Consider the following 15,483-nt stretch of genomic DNA (forward strand, 5'->3'; position numbering starts at 1 on the left):
TACATGTGGCTAGGCCTGCCAAAGCCAATTGGTGGCTTGAGTGGCAGAGCCTGGCAGACAGCGAAACAAACCGAACGCGTTACAAGGTTGTAGTACATGGCATAAGAGCGATGATAGGACAAAAAAAAACAACGTGCACATTAGATTAGAAGCAACAGGGCGTACAAGCGATAGTTATTAGCAATATATAACAATTACAGAAATTGAGAGCGAACAATAAATACAGCGAAAGTTTCTTAAGTAAGGTACCACACTAGATGACTGTTCAGCAGCATGCTTGCAAATGAGAACATATGAAATAACAACAGACAAGACATGCATTAAAATTATCGACAGATACGCCGTAGCAGTTTCTTTAATTTGTATTTTGTTTTTATGCGAAAGATGCTGGGGGTAGCACATTGAAATAAGTTGGAACATAATGGGCTCGTATTCTAGTTCCATACCTTGTTGAACACCGCGGTCTCCAGTAACGGACTCTGGGCCTTAGAGAACGGGAAGTGACATATGGAACCAGGAATTCTTTGGACCAGAAATGTTTCAAAACAACCGTTTGAATTAAGAGATCATTGAAGCTCGGCATTAACAGCACTTTGAAAATGTCTCTCTCTGAGTTCATGTTCAAGTCATAAGAAATATTTTTTAAGATCGAACGTAATATTCTGTTTAATCTATAGTGCCATCGGACAGCACAGTGCCCGTAAATGGTTATTCCATAATGCAGTATACTGTAGCCTAAAGCCTGTGTTATCATTTTACGTACTGAAAACGGCATGTAGTATCTTATATTATATAGTAGACAAGACACAGCGCGAAGTCTTTTGCAAACGTAGGCAAGATGACTATTCCAGGAAAGGTCGCTGTCAATGTATAAGCCAAGGTACTTCACAACAGATGAATACTGTAATGGCCTACAAGATCAGGATGAACAATTCGAACAATGCAAAATGAAAGGATAGTCAAGGGTTACTTTCTTCACCGGATTATGGAAGCAGATTAAATTAGTTTTACACACATTTATATTAATAAGGTTGTCACGAAACCAATCCATGGGTTTAGTGGCAGCTGACTGCAGAAGAGTAATCGCCTCATAGAAGTTGTTAGCAGACGTCAAGATCACAGTGTCGTCGGCGTATTGATAAAGAGAAACCGGTATCGCGCTGTGAAGGTCATTTACAAATACATTGAATAGCAGCCGACTAAGAATCGATCCTTGTCGAACGCCGGTATTGATGGCTTGGAACGCGCTACGGGATTGCCCAACGGATACTAGTTGACACCTGTCTTGGAGGAAATTTGCCAACAAAGACCAGAAAGCACCCCTAAATCCTAATTGAAAAAGTTTATCCAATAACAAGGTATGATGTACACTGTCGAAAGCCTTGCTGCAGTCAAGAAGTAGCGCACAGGCAACCTTGTTGTTCTCGAACGCTGCGTTCAACTGATCAGAGAAGTCTTCCAATAGCGTCCGAGTGCTTTTCCCCTGCCGAAAACCATACTGACAGGGTGATAAAATGTTGTGGCGGTCGAGAAAGCTTGTCATCGTTAACAGTAAATGCTTTTCTAGTATTTGCGGTATAGAAGGCAGAATTGATATTGGACGATAGTTTTCAATTTTATCACGCGCACCGTTTTTGTGTAAAGGTATAACTATTGCTGTTTTCAAGTTTATGGGAATTTCTCCACTAGAAATAATGCGATTAAGTAGTGCTAGCAGAACTTCATGGGTGTATTCAAATGTATGGCGCAAGTCAGTAATAGAAATACCATCGATACCAGCAGATTTGTTACACTTTAGACTGAAAATGATAGAGCGTAAGTCCTCTTGTGAGAAAGAAGGCAGATAAGCCGATTCTCTAACACTGTGACCTAAAGTACAAGGGCCTACCTGGGAATTTGTGTTTTTAATTGTTCGGGAGAAAAAACTGTTAAATTTTCTGTACTGCTGTTAAAACTGGTAAAACTGTTAAAAAAACTGTTAGATATTCTGTACTGCCCACTGTAAGCGAAGCCGCACGTAAAAAGTGCCCCCCACTCTGATGCGCTGATGTGCTCGTAGCCCTGATTCTATTCCCCGACGCGTCCGGAACAACGACCTGCATTGGAGTTGCCGACGTATTACTTGGGATTACAAGACGATCGAGGGCGTCCATGCGATCGGCCAGCGTACTTAAGCCTCGCTAAGGGTCCCCTAGGGTGACTTGCACTTGTGCTAAACGTTGCTGTAACTTGTGCACACTTGTAGTGAGGGTGGCCAACATGCCCTTTATCTCATTAATTTGCGAGCCTGATTGCTCCTTACTGGAAAGTGCCCGGTGCTTGGGGACCCCGGCTGAGTCGCTAGCCGGAAACGGTACTTCTGTGGTGTTGGGCGCCGACGCTTTCCCCGAAACACTCTGACTGATAACCAATTTCTTTATCTCTGTCCTTTCGCTAGCCATCTTTTTGATAATTTCCTTTAATTCCGCGTTTTCCGTATGAAGGCGCATTACCTCGCCGTCCTTAGCTTGCTCTGGCAACGGGTCGCATGGGCCCCGAGAAGGTCCCGCTTCGGAGCCGCCACGAATATTCTCGGCCAAGGTTAGGTTCGACTTCATCTTTCTCTGCTGACCGAAGCTGGAACCGGATCGGGTCCTGTAGACGGAGCGGCTCCGGGAACGGCTCCTGGACTTTCCCCTGAATCCGGATTTGCCCCTGGACTTGGATATCCTTCTGCACCTAGAACGGCGTTCGGAAGGCCCGGAGGTAGCCGGCGGAGAGGGACTTCTGGATCTGGAGCTTCCGCAGGACGCGGAGCGACCGGCGTGAGTCGGGAACTGTCGGTCGTCTTTGGCGAAGGCCGGAGATTTCCTTCTGTTGCCACGGGATTGCTATCCGCGTCTGCGTCTGACGAGGTACGTTGTCTGGTACCTCTCCTTGCACTCCTTGGCGGCGGTGAGGTGCCGACCGGCTCACAGTCTGCACTTGGGGTCGCACTTGTGTTGTTCGTCCAGGTTGGCCATGCCGCATCTCCTGCACACGGCTTCGTCTGGATAGGGCAGACGTCTGTTCGATGCCCAAGGCGGCCACATGCGTATCACACCTCCACATTGCTTTCGATACAAGGTACACCTGACGAGCGTACCGCCGCACGAGACGTAGTTCGGCACCTTACAGCCGTCGAAGACCACAACCACGGTACCCGTGTTCTTGATTCGTTTGGCTCCCAGGGCCAGCGGGTTCTTCGAGGTGAAGATCTTGCAGTCGAGCTCCTCCGGGCCGTCACTTGGTGCTATGTTACGGACGACGCCCTTGCACGTGGAGTGGGGCGCCGCTTCGTACGCATTGACTTCGTGCTGCTGACAGCCAACGGCGATGCATTCGACCTTGATGTAACGGGTCACGTTCTCTCTGCTGGGAGTACTGACGACCATGATGTTTTGTTGCAAATTCGGGCACATTGTGTCCGAGTCCCGCGTCGCCGAGTCGATGGCGACTGCGTACCATATGACCTCGGCCACAACGGTCGGGCCCACCTTGCTGGTGTTCAAACCTCCCCTCGGCCTGTCGATGATCTTCACGTCGTCTTTGGGCAGCGGAGGCTTCCTTCCACCCCGAATAATCTTCGCTTTAGCTGTGCCGCGGTCTCGACGACCTTGGGCGGCCACACCTTCGTTTGGGTTAGCGCCGGTGGAAATGGCGCCAGCTGGCTCGACGGGCGCCGATTTGGTTCGGGAGCACCTGGCAGCTACTGTTTGCCATCCGGAATCCTTGCGAAACTCTTCGGGAGACAGAGGCTCCCCTTCCACTTCCATCCCTGCACAGTCTCAGTGTCCGCACAAGCGAGAAAAGAGCCGGACACCGCAGCACCTCGCCGCGTCAGCCCAACGCGGTTAGCGTTTGCTCTGGCAGCGCCGTGGTCCGGACGAAAAAGGGCGATAATATCGCAAAAAGTCCACCAACCTCAAAAAATCGAGTATCGACGTAATCGCCACAACTTTACGAGTACGTTGGTGCTAAAACCGTCGAAGTGGGCACAAACGAAAACACCGAAATCATTTTGCGAAGCGGGAGCCAGTGCTCACACATCCTCATCCAAAAGATCTCCCCATCCATCCCCCACGTGGTTTTGTCTGCGTTACGCCACGCTAGGACAGCATACGGCAGCCCGGGCCCCTAAAGTGCTCTGCACGTATCATCATCATGGCGGTGGAAGAACAAGACGAAGAAGACTTCTCCTTGGCGAGAGCGCGCAATCAATATGTCACGGATGGCTATGGTAGGTTTTAGAAAGCGGACGGTCGCCAATGGAACTACGGACAAAGCCCAGCTCAAAAGCTGCTTCGCATCTAATACTTTCAGGGGATCTAGTAAGGCACATTGCTAAAAGAGGCAATGCTTTGCTGGAAAGTTTGTTCATCCTTTAATGGTATAATGTTTGAGACAAATGTCGACGGTATAGTTAGCGAAACGCCGCGTGATTGACTTGTGAAACTATGGTGGCAGAAGAGGATAAGCACTAAGTATACGTTTTCCTGTTAAGTGGCTCCATGGCAGTGTGGACCTGTCACGTATACGAAATATATGTGTTAACAACAGCTGCAACCAGCTCTCCGGCAATAGAGTATTTATGTGGTGAAATAGTGAAGAAGACGAGGACAGTAGCGAGGAATGCGACACGTTGTGGACAAAAATGGGGCGCGTGGTGGTGGCGGCGAAGAAAAAATTGGCCGCGTATCTGCGTGCTTCGCTGCAAATGTCGTCTAAAGACGATAGAAGAGGCGCTGCGTAAGATATGGGCGCCATCTGGCAATACGTCGGGAAACATGAGTGCTGTGTTGCGGGCTGGTAGTCCCGGCACAGCAGCAGGCGAAGACCGGCGGTGACCAACGCGACCGGTGGGGACGCCAACCAGCCCGAACACGCGGTTTGGCGCGATGCGCTGAAGCAGAAGAAACGTCCGCACTCAACTAGTACTCTCCACACACTCTTTTATTTACACGTCGCCTGCGTAAAACAGGAATGCCGGAGCGGCGCCCCATAGCATTTGTACAGTGCAATACAGAACCGAAACCGAAACACAACAATGAGCTCGTGAAGAGGGCACAGAGGAAGGCAAGTTTCAGCGCAGCTTAAGAAAGCAGGGTCTTTGGAATTACGTATGTATGCATTTTCTATTAAAGGAACACACCACCTAATACTTATCTAGTGATGTTGCGCCTCAGATATGCGTGATATTTGCTTTTTGATCGACATCGTTCACAAGTATGAACAGCCGTACCAGTTCAAGATGGCTGGCCCTTGGGCAAGTGGTTCAACTCTGGCCGAGTATCTGAATCGAGTGACGTGCCGACAAACAGAAAGACAGACAGAAGGACAGACCAAAATTTCTCCGTTTAAGTATCCCAAGAAAGACTATCGTCTTTAAAAAAATTACACCATCTCCCGCTAAAGGGGACCATGAGGCGATGCGAAGCCAGAGCACTTGCACGATCGCGTTTCGTTGGCGTTCGTTGGGCATGCTACCGACCTCGCGTCGTGGAACGCGAAGAGGGACGCTACGCGCGTCGTATCTTCCATCTAGCGCGGCCGTTATTCTCACAGGGCGAGCGGGGAACGCGGTCGACAGGCGGGCGAGAGGGGGCAGCGTAGGAGAGGAGGGAGAAGGGGAGGGGACGCGCATGCGCTCGAGCTCATCGCGGCGTTGCGCAGGAGAGAATTTCGGCATGTCTAGCCCGCGTTTCAGTGAAAGAGTGGAAAGGGGGAGGGGAGAGGGGAGGGGAGAGGGAAAGTGGCGAGAGGAAGGGGAGAGGGAAAGTGGAGAGGGGAGGGGCAAAGGGGGGAGGGGAGAGGGAAAGTGGAAAAGGAAAGTGGAAAGGGAATGTGGAGAGGGGAAGGGGAGAGGGTGAGTGGAGAGGAGGTGTGTGGAGAGGGTATGCGCATGCGCAGTAAGGGTGGTCACGCCGCACACCACCACCACCACCGGATTGAGCTCCGCCTTAAGATACTTCGCATCTAAAAGGAAGAAGCAAGGAGCTGGCGGGAGTGGCCACGGAGGCACAGCGTTCGAGAGGCCACGTTCGTGAGGGCTACCCGGGACAACCGCTGGGCAGCCTCCTGACGGGTCGCGCTCCTGCGGGCGCTAGTGACCAAGGTGTCCGTGTCCTGCCCGGTACCTGGCCGGTTCCTGCCTGCTTCTTTCCTGCGCTTGCTGGTTCCCGGTCTGCCTGCCTGAACGCGTGGTCCACCACCACTCACCCTGCTGCTCACCTAGCCACGCCGCTACGTCCCGTCTATCTGCTGAGACGGTCGACCGTCGGCCTGCTGTGCTGCAGACGTTTACCCGGGACGTGAGCAGGACGTCCAACGAATGTGAGCGCATCACTCTAGGACATTCCACGCGTATTGACATTTTCGTTTGAAGTGTATTTGGGGGATATCTGTTATGCGTGTATTGTCTTCGAAGCTTGTTGCTGCTTGATAATATATGTTGCTTACCAGCCTTATCGTGCACGGCTCCTTCCTTCATTGCACCGTACATGAATCAAAGTGACGGTCCGCACCTTACTCTTTACATTTCTGGCGTCCGCGCGACAGGACTAAGCTCTCTTAACATCTTTTGAGAGCCTCACTTTGTTCACGTGCGGTGGTTGAAAGATGGACGCCAGAAATGTAAAGAGTAAGGTGCGGACCGTCAGTTTGATTCATGTACGGTGCAATGAAGGAAGGAGCCGTGCACGATAAGGCTGGTAAGCAACATATATATCAAGCAGCAACAAGCTTCGAAGACAATACACGCATAACAGATATCCCACAAATACACTTCAAACGAAAATGTCAACACGCGTGGAATGTCCTAGAGTGATGCGCTCACATTCGTTGACGTCTGCTCCGTCCGGGTAAACGTCTGCAGCGCAGCAGGCCGACGGTCGACCGTCTCAGCAGATAGACGGGACGTAGTGGCGTGGCTAGGGAGCAAGCAGGGAGTGGTGGTGGACCACGCGTTCAGGCAGGCAGACCGGAACCAGCAAGCGCAGGAAAGAAGCAGGCAGGAACCGGCCAGGTACCGGGCAGGACACGGACACCTTGGTCACTAGCGCCCGCAGGAGCGCGACCCGTCAGGAGGCTGCCCAGCGGTTGTCCCGGGTAGCCCTCACGAACGTAGCCTCTCGAACGCTGTGCCTCCGTGGCCACTCCGCCAGGCTCCTTGCTTCTTCTTCCTTTTTAGGGGCGAAGCTCCTTAAGGCGGCACCGTTCGTCCCTCGTAGTCGTCGTCGTCGTAGTAGTAGTAGTAGTAGTCGTAGTCCGTAACAAGTCTTACGCTTTGACCTCCAAGGTGGTGCCGGTGGGAGATTTTTCCTGTGCGTTGTTGAACAATAAAAAATTCGCAGCGTGCGCGTTAACTAAAAGCCGAATTCTTCTGTCTCTCATTCCCCATTAGCAGCCATGGCATGTTCCAGTAGGAAACGTTAGTAGAAGTAGAAGTGTAAGTGTAGCTAAAAAGCCGACTTTTTCTGTCTCTCATTCCCATTAGCAGCCATGTTTACCTCCAAGGTAGTGCCTGGTGAGATTTCTCCTGTGCGTGATTAAACAATAAAAATTTTGTTCAAAACGCCGTGATTGATGAAATAAACCAACGAAAGACGCCAGATGTTTGTAAAAGCAAAACGAAAGAACGCCAGATGTTTCTAAAGCAAAACGAAAAGACGCCAGCTGCTTAACGAAAGACGCCAGATTTTTCTAAAGCAATGGTTTTCTAAACAATGAAAATTCACAGCGTACATGTAAAATTAAAGTGAGCTGCAAGTCGTCACAACTCATCGAACTTTAGTATAAACGCGCCCGATCTCACGTCGGTGATGATGTACTGGGCAGAATTCGCGGAAGATTCACGGTTTACCGATGAACCTCCGCAGCTTCGCCCACTCATCATCATTCACTCCGTGGATATGCTATGATTTTTTTCTTCGCCGCCACCACAACGCGCCCCATTTTTGTCCGCAACGTGTCGCATTCCTCGCTACTGTCCTCGTCTTTTCACTATTTCACCACAACTTAGTACTGCATTAGAGGTGTGCGCCGCCGCCGCCGTGTGTTTTTGGTCATGCCGCTTGCGCCGCCGCCGCGAAATAATGGCGGTGCGCCGCCGTTAGTCTTCTTTTAATTTGAATGGGGATTCTGGAAATAAAATACAGCCCAACACTTTTTGCGCAGAATTTTCTTAGACAACGGAAGAAGAAACAGACACGGACGGGCGAACCGCCTGCGTGAGCATGCGACAGGGTGGAAGGGGGCAGGGATGGAAATTTGGCCCTTCAATGCCGTGACTGTATGCATGCAAACCGTTGCATTACCATGTACTATTGTTTTTCATGACGGGGATAACGCACGCGATAGATTGTGGAGGCAGCCGAAATGCAACGGGAGGGCGGCAACTGCGTGAGCATGACATCAGTTTCATTGACACAGAAGCAAATGGCCTTCTTGGAAGGAACACTACATTGGGGGAGTGAGTAGCTGATGCGCGCTGACACACTGCACACATGTGCCGTTGGTGTTTCAAAGACGATAGTCTTTCCTGGGGAACTTAAACGCAGAATTTTGGTCTGTCTTTCTGTCTGTCTTTCTGTTTGTCGGCACGTCCCTCGATTCAACCACTCGGCCAAAGTTGAACCACTTGCCCAAGGTCCAGCCATAGTGAACTGCTGACTAGGTTCATACTTGTGTACATTGTTGATCAAAAAGCAAACATTACGCATATCTGAGGCGCAACATCACTAGGTAAGCATTAGGCGGTGTGTTCCTTTAACAGAAAATACATAGATACGCAATTTTAATGACCTTGATGGTATGCGTTTAACGTTGAGACAGTAACGCGTTTATTAAAAGATTGCCACAGCTGAAGCGATCAGCGCTCCAAGCCGAGCAAGCGCGAGCGCCAACAGCCACCGTCTTCGTCTTCTTCTTTCGCAGGCGTTCTTGTCTGCGCCGTACCATGTTACAAATCACTCCCCCGCGGAAAAGGAGCCATCCTGGCGACCTAAGGAACAGGTACAGCTGGTGGGTCATAATGCGGCTTCAGTCGATCGACGTGAACAGTCTCGCGGCCGCGACGACGGCGGCCCGTAGATGATTGAACAGGCTCAAATATAGTTAACTGGGGATGCTTGACGTAGGACGCGGTAGGGGCCTTCGTACTTAGGCAGTAGATTTGTGGAAAGGCCAGGAGTGGATGAGGGAACGCGAAGCCACACCAACGTTCCAGGCGAATACGATTGAGGAGGCAGGTTTTCGTCGTGACGGTCCTTCTGGCCCTACTCGCCCTACAATGTTACAACCTAGTTTCTTAAGCTGCGCTGAAAATGCGACTGCGCTGAATCTTGTCTTCCTCCGTGCCCTTGCACAAGCTCATGTGTGTTTCGGTTTCGGTTCAGTATTGCATTGTACGAATGACAGGGGGCGCCGCTCTGGCATTGCTGTTTTACCCAGGCGACGTGCAAATAAAAGAGTGTGTGGAGAGTACTCGTTGAGTGCGGACGTTTCTTCTCCTTCGGCGCATCGCGCCAAACAGCGTGTTCGGGCTGGCCGGCGTCCCCACCGGTCGCGTTGGTAACCGCCGGTCTTCGCCTGCCGCTGCGCCGGGAGTACCAGCCCGCAACACAGCACTCGTGTTTCCCGACGTATTGCCAGATGGCGTCCATATCTCACGCAGCGCCTCTTCTATCGTCTTTAGACGACATTTGCAGCGAAGCACGCAGATACGCGGCCAATTTTTTTGTGTTTGTCATACTTATATTTGTATGTATATATATGTCACATGTTGATAATAAATTCAGTTGGAAATTTGCGCCCGTCCGTGTCTGTTTCGTCCGTTGTCTAAGAAAATTTTGCGCAAGAAGTGTGATCATGGAGTACCAACTAGCTCGAACCCACACCTTGTAAAATACAGCACTTCGCCGGAGGAGCTCTTCTCGATGTGTCCATGTAATGAACTGTCCACTTCAGCGGCCGCTGAATAGCGGGAGCTCGGCAAGAAGCGCGCGCCCTGTTTCCGGTTCTTGTTCTGCAGCGCCATAACATCACGAAGCTTTCAAACGCTCTCGACACAAATGATAGGGACGGAATGCGCTTCAATGCAACGAACGCAGCCTCACAGATCCGATTTTCGATGCAAATGTCTCTTGATCGTGTTAGCCATCGATTTAGGTTTAATGTGGCCGCCCGTCTAACCTAGCTGTGAGGTCGGTACGCATTCCCTGCATCGTTCTCAAACATCTGGGATACATTCATACGCAAAGTCAGACTTTAAAAGTTCCTGTTTCTGTGCATTTCGTCCACTCTCTTCTTACGCTATAGGAATGTGCTGGCAGTTTCGGTGCGGCGACGTGGGCAAGAGCGAGGTGACATCACGGCTCACCGCTTTTTCGAATCACTGAATGCTCTCTGCCGAAATGGACTGTGGACATCTCCTTTGGATGAACGCATCAAGAATAGCTCCCAAGAAGTTGTAGTATCTTTTCTTCTCCAGAAGTCTCACGAGTATTGCCTGACCTTAACGCTGCTGCGTCCTCCAGCCTTAAAGGGCCGACCCAACTCGCTGGATAGCATATTCTTGGAGTCTTGGACCTAGTACACTGTGCATAAATAAATAAAATAGATAATAGTATATCTCGGTGCGTTAGTACAGCTTTGCTTTCATTTCTCGAGTAAATCGATAAATAAGTACAGAAGTAAAGAGAATGGCAAACTTAAATATATAGCTGAGCCAGTTGGTACGCATTCATGTTAAGAAGACATGACTTGGAAACACGGACATAAGAGCAAAGTCGAGAGAGTGAACAGCTATCTCTCACGTAGACCACTACTCGCACATGATTGATAGGTATGGCCTCTTACATGGGAATGCGCAGATAATATTTGTGTCTAGCTTCGGTTCCAACGCTGTGTGATTTTTCAGTTGTTAGCCGCGTTTTGGTGTCGACTACTCTCCTGTGTCCGTGTTTCACGCCCTGTTTTATAAAGGACCCCTATCAGCCTCTGAAAATACAACAAAAACAACGAGCGCTTTATTCTCTCTTGGCGTTTCTTGTTTTTGGTGCACTTCGTGATGCCAAAAGAGTGATTCACATGACATCATCAGGGTACATACTCTCGACTGGTCTATATACGAGAAATACCAGTTGTGAATTGTCTCCATACTGCTTTGCTATGCAGCCGCCCACCGCTCTTGCTCTCTCGGACGACCACCGTGCGCAATTAACTGATTTCGCTCCATTTTGTGCGTTTGCGACGGCGCATGCAGAGATAACAGAGTGTATCCGACAAGCGCGCAATCATGAGCGGCTCAACGCTTAGTGCTGATGTTGTACGCGTGCTTTATGAAGAAATAAGAGGCGAGGAGATGTCCCCTGTAAGAAGGGTATTGATGACGAGAACGAAACCAATAGAAAAGGCGTCGGATTATATGATTCTTCCAACAGACGCACTCCTTACAGCGGAGACGATGCAGCTTTCCAGGAAAAAGGCTTGCCTGCTTTGATGGTTTTTTGCATATTTTTTATTGCGCTAGCAATTGTATGGACATTCAGTAAAGGTTTTCACCGTCGCCGTCATGTTCCGTATCAACTCGAAATCGATAACATCGCTCCGCGCATTGCATGTTCTACCCGCGAGTAAAAGCTCGCGAGCGTTGGCAAGGAACATGTCTAAAGCAGAGATGAAACAAGCTGGCGATATCTGTCACACATAATAACATCAACCCGCGTGCGAGGCCTGCCGACGATTGCTCCTCAAGCAGAAGGAAACGCCCCGCCCGTCATTTGCTGGGCGAAGGAGCAGGAAGGGATGTCTGGGGATACTCGAGCAGCAACTGTGAACTTTGGTTATAAGGGCGCGGTCGAGAGCGCTGGCACGCGCGCTATGTTGGCAGAAATCTCCAGCGCACTGCTCGTATACCTTCTACCGCTGTGAGCGCTGTGATCTCAGTGCTTCGCGCTCGGACCACTCATACGACAATCTGATCGAAAACCGCGTCTCCCGGGAGCGGCCCTATTGCCATACACCAGCGTTTGTAGAGTTAAGTGAGATCGGAGCAAGTAAGCTGCTGGCCCTCGTTCATGTAACATTACGGCGTGTATTTATCGCTCCCCCCCCCCCCCGCGCCCACGCCGCCGCCGGTCCGATGAACCCCGCGCCGTTCGCGCGCGCCGCCGCCGGAGGTGGAAATACCGGCGCCCTGCCGCCGGTGATTTGGGTCCGGCGCACATGTCTAACTGCAATGCAGGCTTACTTATTAATCTTTCAAACTTTTATGCTTATGTTTTAATCCTTTTCTGGTTAAACCTCCTTGTGCATACCACGTAAGAGGCAGAAAGCTTGTATTGCCTTCGATCACTGAGGCAGTGCGAAAGCTTTCGGGGAGGAAAATCGGTACAATCGACGCCGAAGAAAACGAACATGTATTTCGCCTTCGATCGAGTCGTTTAAGGCGAATGCACAAGCGGCCTTTTGACTGTTGCTTCACAGCGAAGCTGTCTATGCGAACCATGTGCCGGTGTAGTCGGCGATTCTAAAAAAGGTCCCGTGACCAGTGGGAAAGGAGTAGTATCGTGAAAGGGGGAAAGGGAAGGCGGTTGCAGGATTGACGGAGGAAAAGGGGTGAAACTGAAAAAGGCCTGAAATAAAGAAATACATACAAACAAATAATATCAGACTGTGGTAATTCAAACGAGAGAACGTTAGGAAATTCCGGCATCGGCAGCGCAACGAATGCAAAGAATAGGAATCGAAGCCAGGCATTCTGCGTTGCAGTCAAGTATTCTACCAGAGCCACCCAGGTCTTGAAACTGCTATGAAAAAAGATCCTTTGCAAATAGTAGTAGTACTAGAAAACTAAGATCTTGTGCGGCGTGATATCGGTGAAAACGTCAATTGTGATTACAGTGATGGCTATCTAATTTTATAACAGGGTAATAAACATTGCATGTGTCCTTATGATACAGTCATGTCGGGTTAACGACAGTTGTGGTTCCAGTGTTCGCTCGGCTTTTATTACGAACAAACATTACATATATATTCCTATGACTCAGTAAGCCATATTCAAGCGTTGATCGACACCAGAGAAATACACTTAAGAATGTTAAATGTGAGTAATAGCTAGGCGGGTTTTCGAGCCAGCTGTGCGAGAGCGGGCGAGCGGATAGGGCAGCGGAGCATAGCACGAAAGCAAGTGTGACAGCAGAGCGTCTCCCGTCTTGTTTCAGCGGAGTAAAAACCCCTGCATAAAATAAACTTTAAAGCGGTGCGCATTGATGCGCCACCTGTTGAACAAAGTTGAAGTGAATGGCGATCTAGCAGATGCTTTGCTTCGAAACCTGCCGAATAAAATTGAAGTTACTGCGCTAAAGAATATTGCAAACGGCGTTTTCATTTGATTTTATTAGGGTGCCGCCGACGACATGTCACCGGCGTTTGTGTTGGGGGCTGCCATATTGGAAAACGCTCGTCGGTGCGCACGCTTCGTTGAGGAGACGAAATGAGCGGGCGATCGGCTCGCTCCGTAAAGACGCCAGCTTTCGAGTGTACCGCGCATGCACACTTCGCCTCTCTACTCGGCACTGGGCGCGCTGGCTCGAAACCCCGTCAGCTATTACTGTCTATTCACATCATCGCACCGTAGCATGCACTTCGTTTCTATAAAATTGACGTTTAACGTTACATGCACAGTGTCGTACATATAGGGCGCTCATTGATGCACTCTAACATCGCTATTTCTTTAGCTGATGACTAGAACCACATACGCACTTCAAGCAGGCCTTGTTCTCAACGTGTGCGAGCCTAGACATTGCTTGCTTTTCATGCTGCCACGTGCCGACCGCTTTCTCTGGGCAAACGCATGCTTTGTGTAAAAGACGTCTTGGAAAGACAGACCAGTTTACATCGAGGCGGAAACGGCAACGTCGACAACGCATCGCTGTATCGCAGTGCGAAAAGCCAGAGCTCTTGAGACTACATCGACGATAGAAAGCAACGGTGGAAACTTGTGCTAATATACGTCACGTGACAACACGCAAATAATCTCTCACATAACCAGGCGAAGAGGGGGATGAGGGGGTTTCGAGGTTCAAACCACCGAAATGTTTCAATTTGCATGTGTGTATGTGCACGCACTCTCGCAAACACACGCACGAGCACACATAAGGGTGTCTGAGTCGTCCCCCCCCCAAAAAAAAAGAAGTAATAAACATAAACTCTGGCTACGCCCCTGCATTCACTGTTGACAAGCACATGCTCCCTGACCAGATTCCAGTTCTGCACACTGCTGTAGGTCGCGACGTTTACCGGAGGAAAAGAAAAGGGTCACTTCACTGTGTATTCGCCTAAAACAACTCGACGGCTAAAGCCATCTTCTTCACTTTATTCAGTGGCTGGTACTTATCTGCACTCCTCCCCGCCCCCGATTCCTATACCTAACGTGACTTTGCGGTGCCTACGCAATCGCCCCCTTCCTCCTGGCCAAGCGACGATGATATGGGGTGATGTCACGTTATGGATGTCACAATGAACGTCATAGGATAGATTGAGAAGATAGATATAGATAGATAGATAGATAGATAGATAGATAGATAGATAGATAGATAGATAGATAGATAGAGTATTTCGTCATAGAAAACGTAGTAACAAAAAGTAATAAAAGCTCCCATGAAAATACAAGTAAAATGTGGTCGTCAGGAATGCTCAAGGTTATGTCGCCTGGTAAACTTCAGAAGGTAGCGTAGTTAGCGCTCGGAAACTGAGTGCGAGTTTCGGTCTCAAGAAACATGCGCGCTCGTCGCGGTTTCTGGGCGTGCTTAAATTCTGGTGGAAGGAAGTATGGTTGATGCGGACGTTAACATTTTTTGCCTTTCGCATGTTTTTACAAATACCTAAGCTGGATTGAACTGTAAGGAACTTTCGTTTTCTTTATTCTTAAATATCTTCTTTTGCGAATTTAAAATTGGGCAAAGCGTGGGAAGTGGCTCCCTTGCTACTCGCTCAGCGATATCACAAGTAGGATCGCGCACGGTTATCTCGCTCGATTGCCGTGCCACGTGCCACGTATGAATACGAAAAAGATAAGGCATTTGATGCGGCGGGCATCGGGACGGAAGCCACCTCGAGCAGGTCAACCAAGTATGGGAATAAGGTTGCTAAATCGGAGCATCACAGTTTCGCGCGGCTCTCTGGTGTTTCAACCCCGCTATTTCCAGTTCCGCGAAGGTTTTCAGGCGACCTACTGACAAAGGATGAGCACAAGTGTTACGGTGTATTATTTGTGCAGGTATTCGTTCTGCATGACTACATGAGTAAACGCAGTTCTATTTATTTATTTTATTTATTTATTGATACCTCAAGGGTCCCACGGGACATTACATGAGGGGTGGGCATCAAAAGTAAGAAAAAAAGATAGAAAAAAAGGAAAAATAAAATAATTAACAAAAAACAACAATAGGAAAATGCAATATA

Source organism: Rhipicephalus sanguineus, chromosome 10 (genome assembly GCF_013339695.2).
Source record: "Rhipicephalus sanguineus isolate Rsan-2018 chromosome 10, BIME_Rsan_1.4, whole genome shotgun sequence".
NCBI classification, from domain to species: Eukaryota; Metazoa; Arthropoda; class Arachnida; order Ixodida; family Ixodidae; genus Rhipicephalus; species Rhipicephalus sanguineus.